The sequence below is a fragment of the Hylobates moloch genome, unplaced genomic scaffold, assembly GCF_009828535.3.
Source record: "Hylobates moloch isolate HMO894 unplaced genomic scaffold, HMol_V3 SCAFFOLD_1, whole genome shotgun sequence".
NCBI lineage: Eukaryota > Metazoa > Chordata > Mammalia > Primates > Hylobatidae > Hylobates > Hylobates moloch.
This window is the reverse complement of record NW_026652276.1, coordinates 119,082,767-119,096,706: the sequence shown is the minus strand read 5'-3', so window position 1 is coordinate 119,096,706 and position 13,940 is coordinate 119,082,767. Positions and strand designations below refer to the sequence as shown.

Genomic DNA, 13,940 nt, shown 5'->3' with positions numbered 1-13,940 from the left:
AGTTACGCGCGGGTCCCGCAGCGCCGCGGCCGAGCTGGGCTGCTCGGCCCGCGGGCACAGCGCCGGCCGTCGCATCCCGTGCGGTGCCGCGGCGCGATGCTGCGCTGGAATGAGGAAGCGCGGCAGCGAGGGGAGGGCCCGGGCGCGGTGCGCGCGGGGGTGGCGGCGGCGCGCCGAGCGGGCCCGGCGCGGGCGAGCGGGCTGCAGCCGGCTGCGGCGCCAGCAGGTACGGCCCGCGCCCGCCGCCGCCCCGGCGGCCTTTGGGGGCTGAGCCGGAGCCCGGCGCGGCTGCAAAGTTTTCGTGCGCGGCCCCGTTGGCCCGGAGTTGCGGCTGAGACGGGCGCCGCGCGAGCCGGGGGACTCGGCGACGGGGCGGGGACGGGACGACGCACCCTCTCCGTGTCCCGCTCTGCGCCCTTCTGCGCGCCCCGCTCCGTGTACCGGAGCAGCGATCCGGCAGGCGGCCGAGACGTGCGCGCGGGGCCGAGCTGGCTGCGGGGCAAGTCGAGCAGGGACGGCCGTCGTGCGTCACCCCAAAGTTTGCGGGTCGGCAGGGCGCGCGCTTGGGCCACCCGCCACTCTGGGCGGCAGCAGGTGGCAACGCAAGGGCGCGGCGGGGGCGGCCGGCGCGGAGGGGGCCAGGTACGCGGCCCGCGGGAGGCGCTGTGCGCGCGGGGCAGCCGGTCGGCCGGGAGCGCGAAAGCCGGGTCTGAGCCGGCTGGGGGCGGGGAGTGTGGCGGAGAAATGGGGAACAATGCGAGTGAGCAACTTCAGGAAGTCATTGTGAAAGAAAGCTGGGAAGAGCTCCGCGGCCAAGTTAGCAGGACACTCTAACAAGTGCCTGCGCGGCCCGCGCCCGGGGCGGTGACTGCGGCGACCCCCCTGGGTCCCCGCGCGGCGCATCCCAGCCTGGGCGGGACGCTTGGCCGCGGCGAGGCGGGCAAGCCCGGCAGGGAAGAGGGAGCCCCGGCTCCGAGGTTGCTCTTCGCACCCGAGGATCAGTCTTGGCCCCAAAGCGCGACGCACAAATCCACGTGAGTGTTTTCAAATTGAATTTCAATAGGAAAACTTGGGGTAACTGGTGAATTAAAAAAAAAAAAAACACAGTAAAGAAAAGCGGTAAGGTTGGTAGACCCTGGTGTCGCTCAGGTCCGCCTCTCCTTTCTGAGGACAGTGAGAGTGTTCACTTCTGTCAAGCGTCTGCTGCTCTGTACTCTGCCAGCAGGTGCAGGACCAGGCCGGCATGGGACACTTCTGAGCAGCCCCGCCGTCACCAGGAGAGGAGTTCTAGCTCCCAACCATATTTAAATTTATATAGACCTACATATACCTACAGAAGTCAGCCTTTATAAAGTCGTGTGTAAAGAGTTTTCCTTATATTTGAGCCGAGAGCTTTCTTTTTATTCTGTAAATATGATAAGATCGAGTCTGAACTTGATTTCTGCAAGAGAGGAATTATCCCGGCTTTGAAAAGTTAGTCCTTTTGCTGACCGCAGGTTTGGCGCTCAAGTCACCAAACCTTCTCAGGAAAACCCTTAGTAATATTAAGGCATCAGGTTACTTGCGGTTATATTTGATATGTATTTTAAATATTTGTCAAGCATCGCTGCTGATGCCTAAGGAACCTCGTGAGAGCTTGTTTTTCCTTCTAATTTGGAGGCATCTAATGACCGAAAACCGTAGCGATTCCATAGGGTCTGACCAGGCACAGCTTTCAAATGCAGCTTCCCTCTCTCTAGGGACTGCAGCCCACCCAGACTGAATTTCAATGCGGCGCGCTTTGCTTAGGTTACCCACTCACAATTTCCCACTGCGCCACAGACAGTATATTTCAGCTTTGACATACCTTGTTTTAAACTTCCAGACAAAATGGTGTTGAGGAAATGTCTCCTTACTAGTCCCATCGACTTCTGTTAAAAGAGGAAAATTTGTGGAAGTTGAAAATACTGCGTATGATATTTAAACTTTCATAGACATTCAAGTGCTTTTAAGGCCAGGTTCACTTTGGTTATGAGTTGAGGGGTGGGGGGAACCCACATAAAAATGTCCTGGGTCCTCTTGAGTTTATTTCTTTGTTTGAAGATGTTTGTTCAGTGAGGTTTATTGTACTCATCTTTTATATGGAATTTTTAAAAGTAACAATTTCAGTATTATTTATTTTAGAATGTGTCAGAATTATTTCTGTGACAAATCAGATCATTTGGGCTGTGGCTTAAAATGTACACGAGGCAAATATTCATGACAAGAAGATTCACCTTCTTAAGCTGGCATCTTGTAAAATGCAGAACAAGTTAAAGAAATAATGTGTACACATACAAATAATGATGTCACATTAAAAATACTACACTATTCTTGCTTGATGGAATGTATCTGATTTCAGATTTCACCATGAACATATTTCGTACCTTCTTTACATGAAAAAAAAAATGTGATTCTAAGTCTCACAATCAATTAGAGCTGGTGACCAGAACATTTTATTGAACTAAATGGTCATGTTTTCTTCCCCTTTTGTTTCATAGTGAGAGTTGAAGGAAGGAGTTTAGAAACTCTCCAGTACTTGTTTAATTCATCAGTGTTCTAATTAGAGTGCTACCTCTTGGAAAACTACACACCTCCCTAATGCAGAAACATCACAGCAATAATCACCCACCCTCAGGGTCTCCAGGAGACCATAAGGGCTGCAGATAAAAGTCTGGATGTGTTAGGTTTGACCCTTTTGAAGAGTTTTACACAGGCTCCTAAAGAGAAGATGGGCTGTGGCCGTTTGTAGCCATTTCCTTTGTCAAAAAACTAAGATCGCAGTGAATGTATTGGCCAAGAGGTCTAAAGCCCTGTTGTACTGCAAGCTACTGTCTTTCTTGTTTGACTAGAGACTTGGAGTTTGAGAACAGAGGTTCTTTGATTTGGATACATTTTTTGTTCTTGATTTGGATGTATGTGTTTCATGCGTGGTTAATATAGCATATTTTCAATATAAATGTCAAAAATTTTGAGATAAGAAAGAACTCTCTATATATTAATATACGTATACACACAATTCAAGATGATGCATATATTAACAGACACATGAAATAAAGAAATTCCATGTGCATATGCACATATGCACACACACAGAGCGTGCACACACACACAGCGTGCACACACACAGCATGCACACAGCATGCAGTGAGAGGCATAGGGCAGTGTGGAAGAGTTTTAACATCAAACCTGAAATGAGTATTAAAGGCCCCCTTTATTTTTAAACTTTTACTAAAACAAGATGGATTTCCCTATGTTATATAATGGTGAATTTTAGGCATAAATAACGTTTTTTGAGTGTTGCATAATTGTACGTATTAGTGTAATGTAACTGTACTTAACTAAGAATTCATCAAAGATAGCACTGTTTTGTGGCATTTTTTTTCCTCCTCTAATCTTTGGAACTGTGAAATAATTTCATTATGAAATAAATGTTGGTTCTTGTCATATTCTGAGGGAGATTGATGTAAGTGGCTCCACTCCAGCTTACAAAAGGTAAACCACGACCTTTCTGCGTTCTCTGAAAACGCTTGTCTTCCGATGCCTCTGTTTCTAAGACTGACAAGCACTCTGGGGCACTGTGACGCCTGCTTCTAGCGGCAGAGTTGCTGCAGCTCCTGTCCTGGCTGTGAACATTGTTCTCTGTCTGGTGTCTCTATGTTCATAATTACAGAGACTTCAGCTCTATTCCGTTTCATATTTGTGCTGAGTAATCATTCCATTTTATGGGAGAAAACACAGGATGTAAAAGCAACAAGTGACCCATCCTTTGAAGCTTACAAGAAGAGAAACATGAATCTATTTCACATCTTAAAAACAGATCAGTTTTATTTTGCTCAAAAAGGGCGCATGTACATTTTTGATCTAGGTCTTAGAAACGTAGAGTTTCAGAGGATCAGCATTATACACACTGTCACACACACACACACACACTTAAAATTCAGATGAGGAACAAGATAGGAATGAGGTTTTGTTAGGGACATAGAGCACCTAAAACCAAAGGATATCGACAGTAACAAAGCTGTTTTTACTGTGGTGCTGACTGAACACTCATGCTGGTGTCTTTATGTGGACCATGGCTTTCTTGTATTTCTTTGCAGTTTAATAAATGACTTCATATCTCAGGTTACCTTTCTGCATCTCCTGGAATATGTGTTTATGTCCTTAAAGTTTCAGTGTCATCACTTTAGTAGCTTTAGTTTGAGTTTTTAAATGTTTGGTGATATTCCAACAAATATTTTTTAAGACATTGTGAAACCTTATGAAGTGCCACATATTACAAGTGAGATAAAACAGCAAGCAAAAGAAGGTTTGCAGAAGGTTTTCAAGTGGCGAAGTGCGGGCCTGCCCATTTTGGTGTCTCCTTGGTGGTTACTCCTGAGAAGGGCCTGGAGGAAGAGCAACTGAGGCCTAATCTACAGGCAACTACCAAATTGTTTCAGTTGATGTTTTTTTCCCTCTCATGTTTGACTATGATAAATAGGTAGATGCCAGAGGAGTCTTCAGCCAACCACCTGGTAATAAACTGTTAAAAATCGTGCAAACCCTAGGTCACAGGTGTGGGGGCCATTTGTCTTGCCTGTTAATGGGCCTGGCCCTAATTCTTTTCTCCCATGGCCATTTCTGCCTTTGGGGAACTCACAATTCCTGTTGACTAAAAGAGCACCCTTTTCCACCACAAGCCTGACAAATCAGACGTCCACATAATTTCTGAACTCGTTTTGGTTAGGACAGGAAGCACAGGCTCCCTTCCTGTCTGTGTTTTCCTAAGAGAAAACGGTCTTCCCTCCTTTTTTGCATATTTGGCAAGTGGTTCCACCTTTCTCTGCACCCTGGTGGAGTGTGAAGGCAGCAGAGGAACCTTTTGGAGGAGGAAGAGGACACAGAGGCCCTGTAGCCAGGCACCAAGACCCCTCCCAGGTGGCTGAGTCTGAGGGGAACTCCGAGCAGCCCTAGGTCCTCAAAGTCTGGATTTGTGTGGAAAAGGCAGCTCTCACTTGGCCTTGGCGAGGCCTCGGTTGGTTGGTGAGTGCCACAGTTTCTTTGTGTGCTTGCATGGATTGGAATAGCCAGTGTGTTCTTCCCTCTTCCCTGCTGGTGTTTCCACAGTGGGTGGCCTGAGCCCAGAGCAGCTCCCCATATCCCTGTGCAGGCCACCTGTCTCGGGTGATGGAGAGCATCATTATGCTCCGTCTGAACGCTCTGCTTTCGGATGGCCCCATGCTCCACCTCCTGATAGCTCGTGGCGCGGGGCCATGGCTTAACGAATGGCTGAAAATGGGTCCTAATTAGTGGAAAAGTGCTTTCTTCATATTTTCTCACTCAAGTGTGCAGTGATTCATTTTTCTTCTGCAATCAGCTCACTGCTAAAGTAAATCTGACTCTCTTCCCGCCATTGCACACCAAAAGTTAACTCTAATGGGTAGGAGGTTAGGTTTGCTGAGAGAGCAATGCAGTAAAAAGAGGGGATCCAATGTGGTCTTGTCTGTCTGGTCTTCCTTTCTTCCTTTTTTCCTCCCTTGCCTTCTCTGTCTTTCCCTTCCCTCCATTTGCCTTGCCTTTCCTGTCCTTCCCTTCCCTTCCCTCCCCTCTTTCTTTCCATAATTGGTGGGGGTTTTGCACAGACTGCCGAAACACTAAGAACTACGTAAAGGTAAAGTGTTTTTGAATGGCCTTACACATATTGAAGTAGATTTTTATGCTCCATTTTTGAGATCACACACTAAAATATATACCTTTAAAGCATTTTCTGTTAGTTTGAAACTATTTGAAAATGAACAATGTGGTTTAGATTAGAGTCCTGTTCTGAAGCTAGGAGTTCCACTGTGAATATTGATTTATCAGTTTTTGATAAATTTTTGTTGTTATACCAGATTTTCACTGGCAAACCTAGAACAAATAAAATTCCACATAAGATACTTCCCTAGACCTAATGGGAAAAATGTTTAATTTAGAGTCTTTAGGAGAAATGAGAATGAGGAATTGACCTTTTGTAAGCTTACTTCTGAGGCACTCTGAAGTGTGTTCCAGTGCTCTTAATGGAAGCTAGAGAGAGCCAGCAACCCCCTAGTGTGAGCCCCACTTTTAACCTGAAAAAGTGACCTTTTCCTCCTCCTTTGTGCTGAGTTTTGCGTAGGGTAGAAAATTAAGCTGATATTCAAAGAGATTCACTGCAAAAACATATTGATAAATCGTATATTCAATTTCATTAAATTAAAACCATACTGCTAATTATCTCAGGTTGTTAAACATGAGGCAATTAATTATCATTTTAAAAATTGGTAGGACGTTGTGAGTACTTTTGCAGTATAAGTGTTTTCCTGCTTTAGTATGAGGTTGTGTATATTTGCTTGAATTTAAAGAATTATCACTTTAAGAGCAGACAGTGTTTTGTTAAAGAAATGAAATTTGCTAAAAAGGAACATGTAAAGTGAAATATTAAAAATAACTAATTTCAACTTACTTAAGAGCTGCAGAAAAATCTGATTGCAGTGTTTAAAATGAATTTTCCCACATTTCGCTCTCTTATGGACAGGAGCATTTTCTGTCAGGTTATAAATAAAGACATGCCCATTTTTGTAGCCCCACAAATGAGGAAGTTGTAAGCTCTCTGAGGTTTTACTGATGAGCCCCCTCCCCCTGGGTTTGCATGAAGAGATCATAGGCCACAAATAAAGGACTACAAAATGGGATCTAAACTATCCTGGTGGGGCCTGATACCCACGTTTTGCATGGATCTTATGATGTGATGAATGGTTTTGGCATGAGTGTCGTAAGAATGCTTCCAGATTTGGGTTACAGGATGGCCAGTGCTGAGCTCCCTATTGCAGAACAAAATAGGAATCTAGAACTTTCTGCTAACAGGATCCAGCTAAAACACCAAGTTAGATTCTCAAATGATGTTCTTTTCCGTCATTATTTGATTGTTGTCAGTAGCCGTAATTGTTACCAAGCCATTGATGCATTTATTCTTCCCTTTGCCCTTCTGAGACACAGCTCATTTTGACTTTAGTGGAACCCCTCGAAGGTAGGGTGATGAGCAAGGTGAATTTTCAAAGTAAAGCTACTAAGAGACCAAACTACAATTTAAGGAACCTGATTTTTGAATCAAATTCTATATACTGTGAGTATAGTTCAACATAGATTAATTTCTTATAGTTATTATGAAAAAATCTCATCTTAATTGATGATAGCTGATAATTTTGTGGGTGTCGTAAACAAAACGGAGGTCAGAACTCAGTCCCTTGGGGAAAATTTCCTTTTAGTCGGGAAACCAAGTGGCCTACCTTAGTTTGAAGACACCCATCAGGATGTCTGCACCTTTTCATCCTCTCTGGAGGAAAGACTAAATATCCATTATTGTATATAGGTCAGGCCAAAGCAGCCTTTTATATTGCAAGGAATAAGAGGTAAATAGATATATGTGCAACAATGAATCCCCTAATGTGTTTACTCTAGAACACATGTTCTCGCTGTATTTATATGTAGATTTTGTAGATCTTGTCTTACCACCTGCTAATGGTAGACACTGTATCTAAATAAGTTGAGGAAAATTTATAATACCTAGGAATGTGTCCTCAGTGGGCAAATCAATCAAGCATGACTTCAGGTTATTTTTAATAAATATACACGTATGGGTTCGTAAACAATGGGATGTTCCTGTGAAGATCTAAATAATTTTACTTCTTTGGGACTAAATAAAATATAGCTCTTGCCAAATAAACTCACACAAGCACTTATTTTAATAGAAGTCAAATGGCTTTGCAGAAACTTCAATTTTACAGGTGCATTGTTTGAAATGTTACGGGTATACAAGTGGATTTCTCTGTTATGTACAGTGTTAAGTTTGAGTTTCAAAATGTCCACCTGAAATGATTTACTTGTACGTTAAGATAATTTCACTGCTAAGAAGGCAAGATAAAGCATTCTTTGTGACACCATATGGCCTTGCTGAGGGAAAAACTTACTGTTAGAACTTTGTGTTTATCTCTTTTAAAAAAATGAAGAAAAAAACTTTTGAAATAATGGGAACACAACAATTCCTGGGGTCCTCTGTCTCTTTATCTTATTATAATAAATTACCAAAAAAAATAATGACCTGGGACATGTCTGTGTAGACCCTTCTTTTGGAGGCAGTTTCTGTGTTTTGTAAAGCTGTAGGTTCTATTTTCATTGCACTTCATATTGTTGCACAGCTTCTGAACCATGCATGAAGGTCTTCTGAAATCGGTCAGAGGGCAGAAGAAAATGATTCTAAACTTAGATTTTTTTAACTTAAGTGATGAAGTGTGAAACGCCATTTATATTTGAGGAAGCTACCCAGGAAGTGGCTGATGTCGATGGTCCAAATCAGAAGAGGGCCTGTAAAAGCCTCTGTCAATTTTGACGTGTATGCTTCTCCCATGGCTGCTCAATAAACAGCAGTAGTAGTTTAAGAGTGGATGGTACAGTAGTATAGACAGGAAGCCTCTCCTCTCCGTGTGAACCGTGCACCCCTATGAGAGGGTAGAGACAATACAATATGCCTGTAACGTCAGGGTAGACAGTCATGGCCAGCTTGAACTCCAACCCTGGGCTTCTTGCAGCAACAAACGTGAACACAGAGGACTGTCTCCAACTCCACTTTCTCTGTTTTTAAAACAACTTTTTGAATACAGTATCTGCCATCTTTTCTTATACCTCAGTTTGAAACAGGTGGCTCCACTGTGGCATTTAAAATGTTCTGTTTGTTTTCCCGCTGTATCAAATACCTCTTTACTAAGAAAACATTCAAACAGCATAGTTTTTAACTGTATTTTGAAAGGTTTCCTTAGTTCCCTTTGACCCTTCCTCTTTTGCATATCAGTTCCTGGCCATAAAAATAAAAAATGCTAGGACAGAATTGCACATCTGAGCTGATTTGCCCTCGAAAAGTTTCACAGTGGAACAAACCGCAGGAGGAGTTTTCTGTGGCTCAGTTAAATGTCGGAGGAGGGTGGTGTGAAAGCCAAATTGAATTCCTGCTTTCCTGTTTAAATCTTGTTTTTCATTGTTATTTGCACCAGCAATACTCTGTGGAATAATCACGAAAATGTGTAGATTGGCAGCTAATTTTTGAAAAATGAAAAGAATCAGAAATGAAATAAGAGTGCCTGGAAGTTTTTATGTTCTCTCAACCTGTTTTGTCAAATTGTTACGAAAACCTATAAGGTCTCTTTGACTAGATACAAAGACTTTGCATATTGCCTTAGCTTTCTCTTGAAGCATTTCCTTTTTTAAAATACAGTGTAATTCACAGTGATATGATAGATTTGCAAAAGTAAAATCTACCAGTCTGAAGATGAAAGGACTTGTCTCTTAGCAGGAATAATGGGTTTTATTAAAGAGGTCTGTGACCTAAGGCATTTTAAATAAATTACAGGCTTGGTCCATGTCCCCCCCCATGTATCTACTCCCTTCAATATAAGCATCATTGAGTATTTAAGGAAATAACCCCAAATGTATCTCTAGTGTAGCTTCACTTGTCAGGGAGGAAAAAGTAAATAGCATACATTTGGCCAAATAACCAGAACTTTGATGTAGAAGTTTTATGATGAAATTTGCCTTTATTGCACAGCATTACAAAGCTCATGTTTAGTTTCTAGCAGTATATAAATAGCATCCATCCTTATCTGTCACGCATTTGGAGTGCGCAACCCCTGCACTGGGCTGCAACATTCTGATGGGCAAGAGTGCTAGAAAGAGGCATCACCATCAGACTGCATGGGTTCACGTCTCAGCTATGTGGTTGATTAGCTGTGTGACCTGGGGAAAGCTATTTCTCTTAGCCTTGGTTCTGTCATCTATAAAATGGAGATAATAATGCAGATTCCTTGGGTTTAACTGGGAGAGTTAAAGAGACATTTACATATTTACAAGTAGGTGTTGAATTCTAGCTCTACATTGGACACTATGCCAGGTGCTCAAATAAACAAGTGGACAAGACAGGCAACAACCACGGTCTTATGAGGCTTAACCATTTGCCTCTTCAATGCCAGAAACTTAGTAGGTTGCTTAGATAAAGCCAGTGAGTACCAGTATCCTTTTCTTTGCAACCTTTTCCTGGCACACTCAAAGTATTCAGTACATATTATGAAATATCACTGGACAAAGAATCCCCCTTAGAGTACCAGTGGAGAAGGAAGGCATTTGCTTAAAAACAAACCAACAGAAAGACACCGTAATGCAGTTGTTTAAGTCTCAAGAACTATAATGTTTTTCTTTTTTTTTTTTTTCGTCTTGCTCTGTCGCCCAGACTGGAGTGCAGTGGCACAATCTCAGCTCACTGCAAGCTCCGCCTTCCGGGTTGATGGCATTCTTCTGCCTCAGCCTCCCAAGTAGCAGGGACTACAGGCGCCCGCCACTGCACCTGGCTAATTTTTTGTATTTTTAGTAGAGACGGGGTTTTGCTGTGTTAGCCAGGGTGGTCTTGATCTCCTGACCTCATGGTCTGCCTGCTTTGGCCTCCCAAAGTGCTGGGATTACCAAAGTGCTGGGATTATGAGCCACCACGCCTGGCCAACTACAATTTTTTTTAAAGCTTGTAGAATTACTGTGTGCTACCAACAGACAGGCTAATTTTGAGTGACCCTCAGTACTTTGTACAGTTAATTTGGCACGCTGTGTACTTAGTGGCTTTTTAACAGCTATAAATTTGGGCTGCTAGAAAAGTAGTAAAGTTGTGATTCTTGACAGGCATCTATCTGCATTTTCATTTTTACTTCATTTGTCTAGACTCAGCTTGTCAGAATTATGGAAGAGACTCCTTGTGTCAGGGCAAGCACTATGAAGAGAGGTATTCACTGTCAGAAAAGAGAGGGGAGCTGGAGGCAGCTTAGAGGCCTGAGACCTGCCTCCACAGGGGCCCCAGCAGGCTCCGCAGGGCTCTGGCCAGACTCTCCTCTGGGATGCTGCAGTTAGAATGAGTTCACTTCCCAGCCAGGCTTGCCAAGGCTCCTCACCTGGAAGCAGCAACTGCCCAGGGCTGTTGGATGTTTCTCCCCAGGAGACAGCCAGGTCCCAGTCCCACCTCAGTGTGGAAGGAGGAAAGGCAGGGTCCAGGGAGCTGTTTCAGGACAGGCCCAAGGTCCCCCAGGGATACCTCTCAGGGTCAGCGGAGGCTGTAAGTCAGCAGGGCCCACACAGCCTGGAAGAGGCCCCTGTGCTGTCAGCTTGCCCGGCTCCTAGTCCGGCTTCTGCTCCTCCTTTGTAAAGTTATGGATAGCTAATAGTTTCCAACTGAAACTAGGGAAGTAAGTCCTATTTGACACTGTTTGGTCAGAAGGAGGGAGAGAAAGGAGAAGGACAGAGAGAGAATGAGAGAGAGACAGTCTCAGACAAAGGGAGATGGAGGGAGGGAGGGAGAGGCAGAGAAAGAGATGGGAGGTAGGTGTGGAAGGAGGGAGAGATGCAGAAGGCAGAGGAAAGACAGACAGAGATTTAGACCTCCCAAGTCAGTGAGCAGTCCAGAGTTGGAGCGGAGGGTGCCTGGTGGCTTGTGACTGCAGACTCCACTCCCCGCTCCTAGAGGCACAGCCATGGACAGCTTCTGTCACATTGGCCCTGCACTTATCTCTGCATCTATTTCCCCTTGTGCAAGATTCAGAACTGCGTGCTCCAAAAAAACAATAAAAGCATTCATGTTCATAAGAATTGCACAGGTGAAAGGTAGTTTGTTGATATTGTTGTATTTTTTACTATAGCTTCTTTTAGTTCTTACCTGAAATTGTTTGGGTTTCCCAGGCAAAGTAGAAAACTGCGGTACATTTCTGTGAAACAATTATTCTTTCTAGCATCTCCCTTTACAGACCTACTGATCTTGGTTTTTCATTTAGGTGAAAGTTTGTGAAAACAGGCCATTAGCTTGCTTTGTGATTAACTCATTTTACTGAATGTAAGCTCCTTTTAAGCTGAGGCCATATCAAACTTAAATTCCATGTTTTACTTGGCACTCTGCATTTCTTCCATGTGGGAGAAGAGGGGCTCAGTAAGTGCTTTGTAAAATACACAGCCTAAGTGATGCACGTGCTAACAAAGGAGTGTGACAGGACTTAAGTGCCCTTCTAGACACTTCAGGCTCCCCTTTGTAAGCTGTCTTGGAAGAGGCCACGTTTCCTTTCCCTCAAACAGTTTCTCATTGTTTGATTATTCTTTTAGCCTTTCTCTGGAAGCAAAGCCACTTTTACAAGAAAGTCACTGCTTTTTCATCTCAAGAGATGCAAGTTTGGAGTTTGGGGAAGTTTTCAGGTGCCCGTCAAGTCATCCTTTATGATGTCAGACAAGTCAGGCCACAGAATTCACAGGGCTCAGTGCAGACCAAAAACTTGAGGCCTCTTGTTCAGAAATTATTAAAAATTTTGGTGAACATCACCCCAAGCAAAGAGATCCCCTAAGCACCAGCCCCCAAGCAACTGCACTCATAAGCCCACGAAGCCCCCTGCTGTCAGAAACAATGTGGTTGAAATTGTGTATGAAGTTGGAAGTGAGGTAGATTGCAAAACACAGGTCTCCATGCTAGGGCAGGAGGTGGTGATAGGGCATCGAGTGGAAATGTCCAGCAGTCCCACGTGCGAAAATGCAGAGCTCTCTGGCTCTTGCAGACTTGGCTGCTGGCAACAGACTCACTCCAGGAAGGTGCTCGCTGTGGTGTGATCTGCTGCCCACCCCTATCTCCCTCCAGGAGACTGGTGCGGGGACTGTTTGCAAATGACTGCAAAAGTAAGAAGATTCCCACAGAGCAGAGCTTGATTTGGGGACCAGCCGAGGGCAGTTTGTCAGGATTCCGGCTTGAAACTGTTTTCACATCTCACCCCCTGAAAGGACGAGTATGTCCAGAGGACTTAGCATCGATCACCTGTGTCTCCATGCAGCAAACTCAGAGGCTCAGCCTGCATTCCACTGGAAGGGCGTTTGCCAGAGGTGTTGGGTGGAAGAGCCTTGATTTTGCCTTAGGAAACATCTTTTTTTAAGAACTGAAAATAACTTGAGTATGCAACAATAGGGCATTGGTTATATAAATCAGTTGACTAGTGTGTAGCCAGTAAAATGATGATGGTGGAGTATATTTGTTAAATAAAAAGATATGTGTGGTATTAAATTAAAAAATATTTTAAAACAACATATTTGTAATCTGTTTAGTGTCCTCTTTTTGTAAAAAGCACAGAAATAAATATACAGAAAAAAATAGTAGTCCTAAGGGGTAGAAATTATGAGCACTTTCTTGCCTTTAAAAAAAGTTGTAAAAGATTGTATCATTTATGTAGCAAAAAGTTTTAAGTCACCATTCTAAAAATTTTGTGTTGGTATAGTTGCTGTGACAAGATTTAACTTCCGTATGCTTCACCAATCAATACAGAGGTATTTAAGACCCGGTGCGTGATAGGCCACACTAAAATACTATACCCATCTTCAGAAAACTAGAGAACTAACTTCTAACTTCCTGTATTAGTGTGGCACGGCTATTACAAAGATTTTTCTCATTTGAGTCTATCTTGTTTCTTTATCATTGTTTTGACAGTTTCAGAAGAATCATGTCTTTTCCCCTTTTTTACAGTAAAGATATCTGAGACTCTTTACGTATTGCTTTTTGGAAATGCTCGTGCTGGTCACATGCTTGCATCTGGGCTAGTGTGTCTGGCTTCCGTGTGCTGGTGGATGCTTACTCTGGTTTCTGAAGTACTTTTTCTGTACAGTGGCCACTGGCTGTACTCCTAAGCCACATACCCACCTTGAAAATTCATGTCACTTTTAGAAATAGATAAAAACCCCTCCCATCCAGAAAAAGTGACTATCATGTATATCCTCATCATGACTAATACTGATATTCCTGAAATTGAAAATACATATTCCATATGTACCATAACAGATATTAAAGATACATGGAGTGATAGATATATTATATATAA

At 43.5% G+C, this 13,940-nt stretch overlaps 1 protein-coding gene across 14 annotated transcripts in view; it reads left to right on the top strand.

Moving 5' to 3' along the window:
- The first annotated feature begins 205 nt into the window (after window positions 1-205).
- Window positions 206-13,940, top strand: part of IKZF1 (IKAROS family zinc finger 1) — a 101,480-nt gene continuing 87,745 nt past the window's right edge. For 11 of the 14 annotated variants that reach the window (XM_032758114.2, XM_032758112.2, XM_032758111.2 and 8 more), the window contains exon 1: window positions 745-1,034. The gene's annotated coding sequence lies outside the window, so the exon portion shown is untranslated. Of the gene's footprint in view, window positions 227-744; window positions 1,035-3,588; window positions 5,044-13,940 lie in introns of those variants that run through there. The other 3 variants (XM_032758099.2, XM_032758116.2, XM_032758098.2) reach the window with 3 other exon arrangements.